The following is a 13,521-nucleotide window of genomic DNA, read 5'->3' on the forward strand; positions in this document are numbered from 1 at the left end:
CCTAGTGCAGCCGATTATAAAACGTGCGCCAAATTCAATTTAAAGCTTTCGTGACTGCAGGGATTCATCTTCTTGGTTCTTTCGGTAAAGTCACGTAGAAGGGAAATAATAAAAAAATAAAACATTTTATAATGTTTTATTTTTATTAACAACAAACTAAACGCAAATAGAACATATTTTATAATGTTTTATTTTTATTCTTTTATTATTTCCCTTCTACGTGACTTTACCGAAAGAACCAAGAAGGTGCGCCAACGTGTTTGTTTAATACCCCGACTGGAACATCTGTGAAACAAGTATAACCCGTAAAAACAAAGTTTTCACTATAAATCTATATATATATAAAATCGCAAATCTGTCTGTCTGTCCGTCTGTCTGTCTGTGTGTGTGTCTGTCTGTCTGTGTGTCTGTCTGTGTGTCGCCGGACCATACGCAGTTTCATTGGACGGCGGTTGCCCCTGGCAACGGGTAGCGACGCATTCGCTGCGGGGTGGACGCCATTTTTAATTCCCGTTAAAAATATGCGCACGCAATAACACGCGACTCTGAGGTAAATTCATCAAAGTTTCACGTCCTCTTCACTCCCCCCCCCCACCACAATGTGTGCAATTACTATTATAGGGTCGGTAGATTATAAAATTATAGCGATTAGACAGTATTATTGTAGCGCGGGGGGGGGGTGGGTAACGGCCCCGGTACCCAGCCTCAGCCGGGTGGGCAATCTAGGCGAGGCCGGAGGCTCTGCACGGTACTAGGCCTCGACACCCCACCACACTATAGGCCGTACATATTACTGCACAGCGGCCGAGGAGATCGTGCCTGGGGGGGGGGGGGGGGGGGGCAGCAGCCCATCTGTGTATATATGTAAGGTTATTAAGAAATATATTTTTCACCCGGGCAACGCCGGGTACTTATGCTAGTCCTTTATATGCGTGGCGGCTAGAGTCCTCTCGTCCTCTGGCTTGAGATGGCTGCCACCTATGGGTCAGATGATTGCATTGCACCATTACGCAATTGGTAATTAAATATAATATTTTTGTCCTAAAAAGTGTGAAATTTTGGAAAAAAAATTTCACGAAAATAAATTGTCACGCACACCGAGTCTGTGTGCAAAATGTCAGCTCGATTGGATCACGGGAAGTGGGTTAAAAAACGACCGAAAGATTTGCACGGTCGTAAGCGCGCAAGCAAGCAAGCAAGTGAACTTAATATAAAGGATTTAAAAAGAGCTTCGTAGCTCATCGGATTCCTCCAGTATTAACACATATTTTGATTTCTGAAGCTTGTGAGCCGCGTTCTGGTGACTTTGCACGCCTGTTAGCCAGCACTGTGAAGGCATCCAGGGTTGGTGAATCACACAAGTGACCTCGCGCGTGGGCGTCGAGGTGGTTACCCGTACCCTTGCTCGCCAGAAGAAGGCCGTGCAGCAATCGCCATCTGTTTCCAATCTGTACGGGGATATAGCGTTGCCCCCTCACGCGTTTCCTCCCACTTGTGTGTATGTTGAACTTCTTTCGCACCGTACGTAGCGAGCCGTGATATTCGGAGCTGCGGGGGGAAGGACAACAAACTAAACGCAAAAAGCAGCAATTGTATAAACACTTATTGTCAATTGGTCGAAAACATCTTACAATAAAAACCAAATGCAGGACACTCATCAAAATAGTCATAGGAATGAGTGTGGATTTCCTATATAGTATAAGTACATTATAATCTGTGAGTACTCAACAGACCAAGATGATTTTTTTTATTTAAAGCTGAGTATCATTTGGTGATGCTGCTGCTGCTGCATTGGCAGTGCTGCACAAGCACTATTATCGTCGCATATTTTAAGTTATTTTAAGGTCACACTGTGTTATTTTTTGAATGGGTTGAGTTGTTTTAATTGTACTTGTGAACCACTGCCAATGCAGCAGTAGCGTCAGGAATTAATTTGATTCTACAGTACTTATACGGTACAATACGGCCATTGATGACCATGATGATGCTGTTGATGATTAATGATAACGTTGATTGATGAATGGTAATGATTTGTGGCGATTAAACACCATGATGAATACTGATCATATCTAATGCTTAATTACCATAACGAATCTGATTTTTGATGGCCATGATTCGTGATCATTTATGACCATGGCGATGATTGTGACCGTGGTGATATCGATGCGCTTATGCCGAGGAACATCCTACCCGAGTAATTGTGCAACGTTGGCCCAGTGTGACATGTAGTTCAACCAACATTGGTCCAACATTTAAAATTTACTGCGACCAAGAAGGCGACTTGTTAACTCCCGCGCCTGGTCGCGGATTCCATCCCGAGCCTGATGCCTGTATATTGAAGTTTGCATGTTCCCTCTCCCCGTGGTATAGCGTGGGTTTTTCTCCGGGTCCTTCGATTTTTCCCTCCAGATTTAGAAACACGGGTTGAGAGGGTTTGACTCCCATACATTCCCACGTGATGAGCCACTTCGTTGGTGCTATCATTTGTGGCCAGGTCGCTATATAGCTCAGGGGGCCTTACCTGCTAAAATAAAAGTGCCCAACTTCTGTACCCACGTGGTTCCTTCTGCAAGGGGCCTCTCGCAACGCTAAGACATCACTTAGGACATTAACATTAAGAGGAGATCCGTGGCTTACGTATTGCATGCACGTCAGTGACGTCACCGAGGTGCTCCCGCTGACACGTGTAACCCGAAAGGCTCAATGACGTCACCTGAATAAATCATTATTAAAAAAAAACATTAAATGGGTGATGCTGCTGCCGCGTTGGGAGTCGTTGTACGTCGTAAAGCACACGTTAGCAAACAATACACTCAACACGTTCGCCAACATTGGGGCCCTAAAATTATAATACAAAAATTGCTGAGTTTTCAGCCAATATCCCTTCTTCTTACCTCCGATTGGCACGGTTGGCTACGTACGGTGTGAACGAAGTTAAACACACATAGCACATACTGTACTGTGTTGTATTCCTAATACAGCACTGTGCATTCACTCCTTTGGGAGCAAAATGCAGTGTCACCCTACACCACGCGTGTCAGTGCGGATTGGTGAAGTGGGTGGAGGACCCAGCATCCATTTCAGATTTCACCTCGTGAATGAATGTGGCTTAACACTGCTCCAAAACAATTATATGGTTGAATCCGCCTTGCAAGGGCAGTGTGCAAGACATGTGGTGAACCAATTTTGTTCAATCACGCTGAGAAGCCAAAATGATACTAGGTGCATGAGAGAACATGCTCAGGCTTAATGACATCATTCACGCTGTTAAGAAACGTGGACTTGGGCAGGGCACGTCTTACTGGTAGGAACCACCTGATTTCACCAGCCCACAGGAGATTATTGTGTCCGTCCGTCCGTCGTGCATCCAAAAATGGGTGGGGAGGGGCTGGGTGGGGAGGGTGGGGCTGGGTGGGGAGGGGAGAGTGGAGAGGGAGGGGTTGGGTGGGGGGTGGGGCTGGGTGGGGAGGGGCTGGTCACCCCGTGGTGTCCTTATAAAATTCAACGTTTAACCTACTCACGCGGGCTTGTACCCGCCCTCACAGTCGGGCATATTTGCGGAATACACCACGCCGCCGTTGACCCTGGCCATTGACCGAGCAACCCAACGTTCCTACCAGCTCCCTCCGCAGGAATGTGTTCCCTCGTCCGAACTAAGAACCGCATATGAGTGAATTAAAACCGCATGTAGGGGTTGGGTAGAAATAGATTTGCCGCATATTCGCGAAATCGCACAAACCGAACCTGTGTTGCCAAATTCGATGATCCGTGCCTGGTGCGGAAGGTGACAGCGGCTTCTCGTGTGGAAAACCACAACGAATGTCGTAACAAAAGGGTGACTGAACTGTCAATGATTAACCTCCCGTTCAGAATGACGACTTTTTAATACATAACGCAACGTACTCGTTAGCGTGGTGTTATGAAATGCATCACATATAACATGATGTTGCGTCAAACTCAGGCCCCGTATCTTAATGAGAGGTCGGGTCCTTACCTGTAACGTCTGGCAGTTTATCAACATTAATTCAAGCAAGCCTGACTGTCGATGTCACGTTATTTCGTAACCGGTACAGAGTTTACGTGTGCTGCAGTTAATGGTGCTGAAATGATGCACTCAAAGAAGTTTGTTGAGAGCCAACGGGTTATGTAAGACATATACTTTAATTGTTATATGGAGAGACACATATGGGATACGCCTACTAATCTAAAAGTTTCAATGTATCTATATAGATTTCAGTATTAGCTTCATGTATGTGTACTTTCTCTTAACTTATTGCTCTGCCATACTAGAGGTTTTTTTTGGGTTAGATCGCGTAAATATATAAATGTGTCCTTAAAACCCGCCACCACCCGACACAGCCAACTAGTAAGGGTTGTCACGTAAACGCAACATGCCAATTCGTCACTAGTACAGCACTAACTGGTGTGTTGGAGAGCCAAGCCACAACATTTACAACCTCTATTATGGATGATATTGAAAGCCTACGTGTTAAACTTATTGCTCTGCTTCGGGAACGCATTGCCAAGTGTGATTGTGTTTTGACCTGAAAAGTTTTCCCATAATCCAAATGTACCAGCACATATTTTATAACGTTACTTTGAGTACAAGTGAGTTTCTCTCTTTCACACCTTTCATTGTTGGAATACGTCTTGTTACTCAGTAATGAAGTTACTATTCGGTAACGATATTCACATGCCAATTAAAAAACTAGTCATTAGGGGAAAACAATACAATTCTCATCCGGCCCTAAAGTGCAAATGCGATCTTCAAATCTTTACCCACTCTATCTGGCCTCTCTATTGATGCGTGATATGAAGAAGGGCCATTGCTCGAAACGTCGCCTATTTTTGCGTGGAGTTCTCCTCCCCGTCCCCCTCTTAAAGTTCCACAGTGCTATTGACGAACGTCCTTCACGTTGCTTGTCCTTTCCAGAACGAACGCAACTAAGTTTGCCGTGGCACCATGAGACTTTTATTTTGTAGGGATCGCCACCAGGGCGCGGCTGCTGGAAGGGGAATGTAGGGGCAGAGGTGGGGGGAGGTGGGGGGAGGTGGGGGGAGGTGGGGGGAGGTGGGGGGAGGTGGGGGGAGGTGGGGGGAGGTGGGGGGAGGTGGGGGGAGGTGGGGGGAGGTGGGGGGTAGAAAGGCTGGGCGTGGCCTCCATACAGGGCGTGGTCTCCTAGCCTCCCCCTCCTCCTGCTAGCCCCCCCCTCTCCTCCTCCCCACTGCGTTCCGGAGTGAGAGTCTCCCCTCGCTCGACCTCCACGCGTGTTCCTGCATAAGATCGTGGCCGCTCCTTCCCGTGAGCGAACCATCACCGCCTCGCGCTCTCGAACCCAGGGATCATTTAACCTCGTGCGAGGCAGTGGTGGCGGGGAGGACGAAGCGCTGGGGTTAACCCCCCCCCCACACACCCACTCCGTCTCCACTCTGTCTACGACCACGTACTGGGAAGGCTGCCAACACACCATCCCCCCTTACCCTGTGCCTCCTCCAACAGGTGAGTTTGATTAGTAAAGGAACGCGTGATAGATGCGGCTCCCGGTAATGACTTGCTCACGCGACGGCTTTCGGGGAAGGGCTTGCAAATAATGAGTTGAGTCCGAGAGGGCGAGAGAGATCCACAGTCTGTTTCTTCGAGGGTGTTTTGGCCTATTCTTCCACGGTGGCTTGGCGTCTTGAATAGAATCGAGAGTACCCACACTTTACCCCACCACACGCGATCAATGAACTTGCTGTGGTCCTTTGAGTCGAGACCGCTGGATGGACAGAGTGGAGCCGTGGGGGATTTAATAATGTATAACTTGATGTGACGATGACAGTCGCTGGCTGATAATAGGCAAGCAACGCCGGTGACAACCTCAACGTGGGAGATTGGTGCCAGGCTAGGTGTACTTTGAGGACCACGTGGCCACGGGTCATCTGGAGAAACATAATTGGTAATACAAACAGATAAAAGTCTCGCCATTCTCAATCCACAGATGGATGAATGCCTCCCCACGCCATGTGCTGTCGGTCACGCCAGGATTTGACCGTACTTTCCCCAAGCCCGCGTTACATGCAGGGACAGGATGATCCCATTCTAGTCAACCTCACTATTTTTAGTCTAACCAGCCTCTCTCTCTATGCAACAGGTGATTGAATATTGTGAAAACAGCGAGAGGAGATCGTATAGAGATATTTAATACGCGCCCAGAGATTGGGTGGGGAGGCATGCCGGTGCTTTGAAATCAACATTCTATTATCACAATAATTTATCCATTTTTTTTGTTTGTTTACGTTAGAAGGGCACATCTACAAACGCATCACCCTGTACGACAAGGCAGTGGATAGTTGTTACGTATAATCGTGCGAACTCTAGCTTATGCTGCTTTGCTAGATTATAGTTGCGGTGGGGGCGGGCTTGACTATACTTCACCAACAATAGAAATACAACAGTGGCATTGTTGTTAAGACAATGGGGCTGTACAGCTGGGGGCTTTGTGTCTGTTGACATTCTTGTGAGTGGGTTAGGTAGGGGGGTGGTTGCTTGAGTTGCCACTGCTGCGCTTTTTCAGTTGCTGGGAGCTCGCATGAGATGACCATACTTCACCAAATCGCAAATTCAACAGCGTGCATTCGTATTGTTAAATTATGCATGGGCTACATAGACGAGTTTGGTGTCTGCTGCTATTCTTGAGTGGTGGGGGGGGGCGGTTCTTGAGCTGCTCCTACTGTCAGAGTTGGTGGGGAGGAGGAGGAGGGGGATGCCGGTTGCTTAAGTTGACCATACTTCACCTAATCAGAAATTCAACAGCGTGCGTACATAGTATGAAGCAGACGTGGGCTGGTGAATGTCAGCCTCGTCTCTGCTGCTGGCCTAGAATTTGGGTGGATTTTGGGGGGTATGGGTTTGAGTTGAACATACTTCACAGTATAAATACGACACACTGGCATAGCTGTGAGTGAGACGTGGATAGTAGTGGTGGTTGCTGAGCATTGTTGGCTATAGTTGTTAGACTGGGGGGGGTTTCTTTGGTGTTGAGTCGAAGGCGGCGGCGGGGGGGGGGTGCTTCTGTCGTCTGAGAGTCATCACATTTCCACGACTTCTAAAAGAGTCGCAACCCTCCCACCCGTCTTGCTGTCCGCTGGTGACAAATGAAGATTCCCCGGTGCTGGAATAACGGCATAGGTCCCAAAGACAAAGATCCCCCGTATAGCCTTTAACATAACTCTTAGCGGGGTGGGGGCAAGTGCTGTAATTAACGAGCACAGTGGTTGGATGGCCAAGCACCACGGCCGCCTTTGTCTCCCCAGTGGCGATGTTTGCACACCAGCCCCCCCCCCCACACACTAACATGTACACAGCGCGCCGCTTTCCACGCGACTGACTCCATCCTCCACCATCAAACCGCTACGCGCACTAGTCGCTGTGGGAGCCGTGGGGAAGCCTCCTCCTCCTGTTCTCGCCAATTCCCTCCCTCTGTGGTCCATCGCTCTCGGTCCCGGAAAGATTCTCGTCTCGGGATGTCTCCATCCTCATCCTCCTCCTTGGCGCTAAGCCAAAGTAACGATGACGACCAAGATGATGGAGTTATGACATTTCACACACCCCGAGCGAAGTGGGCCCTCTTGTTTAAAACCGCTAAAAAAAAATCTGTGTTATCGGGCGAGTTTGTGTGGTTCTGTTAAAGCATTTAAAGGGGGTGGTGTTAATGTCATAAGGGGCCGTCCATAAATGACGTCACGCACCTAGGGGGGGGGGTCAGACATTTGTGACGATGTGTGACGAGGGGGGGGGGGGAGAAATATGACGTCACATCAAAATGCGCAACTTTAAATAAATATAGACAACACGTTCTACTTAATTAAATATACTTTTTAATAAATGTTTTCTCCTACAACATTCAGAGTGCAGCGCCAGATTAAATACGCACTACAATGACAATAGTTTAAAGCGATTTGAAACATGTTTTATTTTGGGGGGAAGGGGGGGGGGGCAGAGCTTTGTGACGTCATATTTGAGGGGGGGGGGTCTGACTTTTTGTGACGCCATGTGACGATTGGGGGGGGGGGGGTCAAAAATCGTCCAAAATCGCGTGACGTCATTTATGGACGGCCCCTAATGCACTGTATATTGCGTGGTCGCGAACTATAACGCTCAACACGCCGCGGGTGTGTTGATGTTGTGTGTTCTAAAAAGGAGGCTCTCGATGGAGCCGGTCGTTTTGCGCCTTATTCTTTAATTGTGATCAGCGTTAAAGAGGATAAGGGGCCGTCCATTAATGACGTCACGCGATTTTGGACGAGCTTTGACCCCCCCCCCCCATCGTCACACGACGTCACAAAAAGTCAGACCCCCCTCAAATATGACGTCACAAAGCTCTGCCCCCCCCCCTCCCCCCAAAAATAAAACATGCTTCAAATCGCTTTAAAGTTTAAACTATTGTCATTGTAGTATTGTCTATATTTATTTAAAGTGGCGCATTTTGATGTGACACCCCCCCCCCCTCGTCACACATCGTCACAAATGTCTGACCCCTCCCCCCCCCAGGTGCGTGACGTCATTTATGGACGGCCCCATAATACACGATTGGTCTCACTGGACCTTTGTCAGTTCACTGCTTGTATGAAGGCCGGCTCGTCTGCGCCGTGTTCGATAATACGGTGGGGGGGGGGGGGGGGGTTTAACCATACTTCACCATGCTGGTCGGCGCATGTTGTTGGATTGAAAATAGGGCTGTCTAAAGCAGGAGCGGTTTCAGAACTTATTGATCCTCTAATAGCGTGATATTCATCCATCGATCTCTTGTCACTTCACTGGGAAGATGAAGGCCACCATACGCCCCTTGTTTGATCACAACTTCGGCCAGCTGGTCAGTTGCTCGAGTTGAAATTTGAGTTGCACGATCGATCGGGTTCCAGGCGTCTCCGATGTGAGCCGTGGGTCGAGAATCGAACCTGCGCCCGACGGCTTGCCAGCGCAGTGCACTGACCACCACCAACTACGTTTGTCTATACCCGCGTGAAAAAATATTGGTGAATAGCTTTCTAAGTCCCATCAGCCCGTTGGTCTTAGGGGCCGTCCATAAATGACGTCACACGATTTTGGACGTTTTTTGCCCCCCCCCCTCGTCACACGGCGTCACAAAAAGTCAGACCCCCACTCAAATATGACGTCACAAAGCTCTGCCCCCCGACCCCCCAAAAACCATATTTTCATTTTGAAACTATTGTCATTGTAGTGCGTGTTTAATGTGGCGCTGCACTCTTATGTTGTAGGAGAACACATTTATTAAAAAGTATATTTAATTAAGTAGAACATGTAATCTATATTTATTTAAAGTTGTGAATTTTGATGTGACGTCACATTTCTCAAACCCCCCCCCCCTCGTCACACATCGTCACAAATGTCTGACCCCCCCCCCCCCTAGGTGTGTGACGTCATTTATGGACGGCCCCTTACTGGGCAAACGTTGTGGGCAGATGTCAAAATTCACACAATACATGTCCACACATGGTGTGTCAGTGCTACAGCGGTATTCATTAAGTCAAACCGGCCTTCGGTAATTGAATTACATGATGTTATAATTACAGTACTCTGCTCTTACTATACTGAAGTAGAATATTATGTCATCACTGTGTTTATCGCAGCATTGGGCTGGGTTTATACACCCACATTGATGATACCGTACCGTACACACTTGCCTACTACGTTGTGCGTGCCGTGCAGAAAACGCCTTTATTAGACAGCACTATGACCCCACCTCGGTCGATGGCTCCACCACCTTCACCATACTCGCTCTTGCCCGCGTGGTGAAGTATGGTCAAATAGCCCCCGTGACTCGTACTGCATAGGGAGGGCCCCACACATCCAGTGGTGGATTGACTAAAAGGCACCGATATGTATTCCCAGGTCTATCTTGTACGAGAGTGAAATTTGAAGTCCTTGTGGGTTTTCGCCGGACTTAAAGGATTTACTTTGTATTGAAGCTGGGATGATAGGTTCGATTCGTCGATTAATCGACTAAAAGATTGGAATTAGCTTCTTTCTTGTTGTTGCTGGTCATTACTCGGATCCCGTTAAAAGTGTTCACCACCCAAAGTCGAGCGACATCCCTCTATGTACCCCACTTGGCGTAGCACAGCTGATGATGCCAATTTGGTCAGAAGGCCCCCCACTCGTCACCTCCCAGAACAGAGGTGTGAAGCTTTACAAATACAACTATTTTCACCAATCAGTCCATTTGTCAGTGAAACCAATAATACTGGTAGGAACCACCTGGTTCCACCAGCCCACAGGGGATTATTGTGTCCGTCCGTCTGTCGTGTATCCAAAAATGGGAGGGGTGGGGCTGGGTGGAGAGGGGAGGGTGGGGAGGGGCTGGGTGGGGAGGGTGGGGAGGGGCTGGGTGGGGAGGGGAGGGTGGGGCTGGGTGGGGGGTGGGAGGGTGGGGCTGGGTGGGGAGGGGCTGGTCACCCCGTGGTCCCCTTATAAAACTCAACGTTTAACTTACTCACGCCGGCTTGTGCCCACCCTCACAGTCGGGCATATTTGCGGAAAACACCACGCCGCCGTTGACCCTGGCCATTGACCGAGCAACCCAACGTTCCTACCAGCTCCCTCCGCAGGAATGTGTTTGGTAGAGGATTCGATTTCTTTGTACCGTACTTTGCACTGAGAAGTCACGCCATGTGGCTCATGTGAAACAGACTGGGCACAAATCCTTTAATATCTTTTCTTTCTAAATACGAGTTTCCCCCCATTACGTGGTTGCATTTTGTAATGACCCGCTGGTGTGGGCAGTTATGCAGCCTCTGCCTAATTCATGCGTGGCCTCTCTCCCTCCATGAGCTCACCCCACGCTTGGATAAGTGCCACTCTTATTGCTCCAATTCTATGACTGCAATAGGGGCATAGTCTAACGTTGCATCTACAGTTGTTTGAAGCATGGGCGGTTAGTAATCCAGGGCTTTTGTATAACCTCCATCAGGTCTTCAAGGCAGACGGGGGAAATCGAGTTCACTTTCCCTGGATTTAATTCATGACCATGAATGTATGTGGATAATCTATTTAAGCGAACGTTATTTTATGGACTGGATTCTATGGATCTTAAGGTGCACTTTTTTGCCCATCTGTATTGTAAAGTAAAATTTGGGGGTGCATCTTATAATCCGAAAGTGGTGTGTGTGTGTGAGGAGGTTTTTTTTATGGACAGTACCTTTGACACCGGGCTTCAGTTTGTGGGTGCACCTCACACTCCAAAACTTCTGGTAATCCGGGCTATGTGGTAGTTCTCAGTCACACTGGATCGCATACTGCCCAATGAACTCCGAAATCTCTACGAGTTCGATACTCAGCCACGGCTAATATCGATGGATAGTGAATATCTCAACTGGTCATAGGAAATCGACCTGCAATTTGCCCGGCCTCATCGGATCTCAAGAGCTACTAAGCAGGGTTTGAGCCTGGATGGTGCTTGAATGGTCGCCCGCCATGCATAAAGAAAAAGGTTAACGGTATAAGCTGCGGGGGTCTGGTAGCCAACAGATGAAGAAAGTACAGTCATAGCCATTGGAGTACTGTGTTGCTGTTATGCTCGCTGATTTAAGCCCGCGCTGGTGAGCGAGTATGTTGGAAATGTGGTCGAACAACCCCCATTACTAACATGGCGCGGAGAGGCCTTCAGATGCGAGTGGGTTGACGGAGCTAAAATATTATTCTCTATATTTTTTTTATTATTGATGAGTGAAATGCCAAAATGTGAACCAGTCCCAAGATTCCGCGGGTGTTTCCATCCCAAACGGCAAGTTTCATGAATGCGCCATTGCATAATGTCGCCGTGGGTTGCTGGAATGTGCGTTTTAAACGATCACATGCAGCTCTCCGGCTTCCAAAGAGTGGACAGTGCAGGCCGCTTGTCGTCACTGCCAGCAAAGTGTTATTATGCTGGCAATGTGATATGTTGCGTTAATGTGTGCCACACGTTTATTTTGGGTTTGTGGCCTATGATAAAAAATGAACACAAAGTGAGCCAATGGGGCCATTCCATTTTTTTGGGGGGGTATGAGACTTGGTTTCGAGAACATTTCAGATTTCTGTAGGAGGAAGTCACAGCTTGGCGTGTCTGATGTAACCCCTGCTAATTCGACCTTGGATGCAAATCGTTTCGGGGGCCGCAAAGTGCATTGAGAAAAACCGTCGTCATTTTTAATCGTTTGCGGTCTCTTAACGGGTGAGAAAGTGGCTTGGGTCGTGTGAACCGACGGCTAATCTCTGATTGGCTGTGGTTGATACTGATCCTCAGAGTGACTCCAGTTGGCCAGTCGGAACCATCGGCCAGACAGTGACTAGGGTTACTCGCTTGACATCCTCATCTCTCAAGACACAGTGGGGTGAGTGACTCGCGCACATTTTTCCCCTCTTGCTGCTCCTGCTGCTGCTGCTGCATGTACGGGCGTGTGAAAGTGGCTGCCTTTGGCGAGCACGCAGGTATTTTCCACATCACGGCCAACGAGAAGCCGTGAACTTTGTTAAAAATGTGGGCAATCGACGAAAGCAATTTTCGAAGCGAGTGAAGCGTTAAATTGGCGACGGAAACTTGTAGGTGGCAGAGCGAAAAACCTCTCGATATTAATTCAAGGTTTCATGTTTTTGAACGAATAAGGAATTAGTCAAATTGTTTTCCGATATTCTTGTGCTTTCTACACAGTGTAATGCATTTAATATTGCGGCTAATGTCACAGTTGGGGTATTTTAGGAATTCCCTTTGGGCTTTCAGAGATGGCGTTTCTTGCGCAGTAAGTGGCAACAGGCTCATACAGTGCTAGCAGTTTGTATATCTGGGCCCTCAGGTTACTTGAGCCGAACCATGGCACTTTAAGGAGATCGTTGTGACGATTGACTATGGTGGCAGCTCAAGGGGCCGTCCCACGGTGGCGAGATGTTAACTACCTCGCCTGGTTTACAGGAGGTCGTGGGTTTGATCCCGACCCTGACGCCTGCTGCTGTATATTTGGAGTTTAGGCATTCTCTCCGTGGTCGTGTGGATTTTTTCTCCGGGTCCTCCGGTTTTTCCCCTCCACATTTAGAATCACGCGTTCAGATTATTTGGCTGCTATAAATTCTCCGCGTGAAAAAAAACGCTTCGTTGAGCTCTCATTTGTGGCCACGTCGCTTCTGAAAAACAGCCACAAAGCTCAGTGGACCCTACCTGGTAAAATATAAATAGTTTTTTTGTAGTAAATAAAGGCAGGTAGAATAATAAGTAACACCACTGCAACACATGAGTAGCATAAAAAAAAAGTGCCCACAATGTGTTGTTTACAGCGTTCTCCCATGGGCGCGTGGATTTTTCTCCGGGTCCTCCGGTTTTTCTCTCCACATTTAGAATGACCGTCCACGCGTTTACAATATTTGGCTGCTATAAATCTCCACATGGTGAGCCACTTCGTTGACCTATCATTTGTGTCCAGGTCGGTTCTGAAAAAGCTATGTAGCTCGGTGAGCCTGACCTGTTAAAATAAAAAAAATAGTTTAAA

At 48.1% G+C, this 13,521-nt stretch overlaps 1 protein-coding gene across 2 annotated transcripts in view; it reads left to right on the plus strand.

Moving 5' to 3' along the window:
- Window positions 1–5,205: 5,205 nt before the first annotated feature.
- AGPAT4 (1-acylglycerol-3-phosphate O-acyltransferase 4) overlaps window positions 5,206–13,521 on the plus strand; it is a 31,696-nt gene continuing 23,380 nt past the window's right edge. The window contains exons 1-2 of one of the 2 annotated variants that reach the window (XM_078615585.1): window positions 5,206–5,500; window positions 12,288–12,375. The gene's annotated coding sequence lies outside the window, so the exon portion shown is untranslated. The remainder of the gene's footprint in view (window positions 5,501–12,287; window positions 12,376–13,521) is intronic. The other variant, XM_078615587.1, reaches the window with a different exon arrangement.

This window comes from Lampetra planeri, chromosome 47, assembly GCF_965212315.1.
Source record: "Lampetra planeri chromosome 47, kcLamPlan1.2.h2, whole genome shotgun sequence".
Lineage (NCBI taxonomy): Eukaryota > Metazoa > Chordata > Hyperoartia > Petromyzontiformes > Petromyzontidae > Lampetra > Lampetra planeri.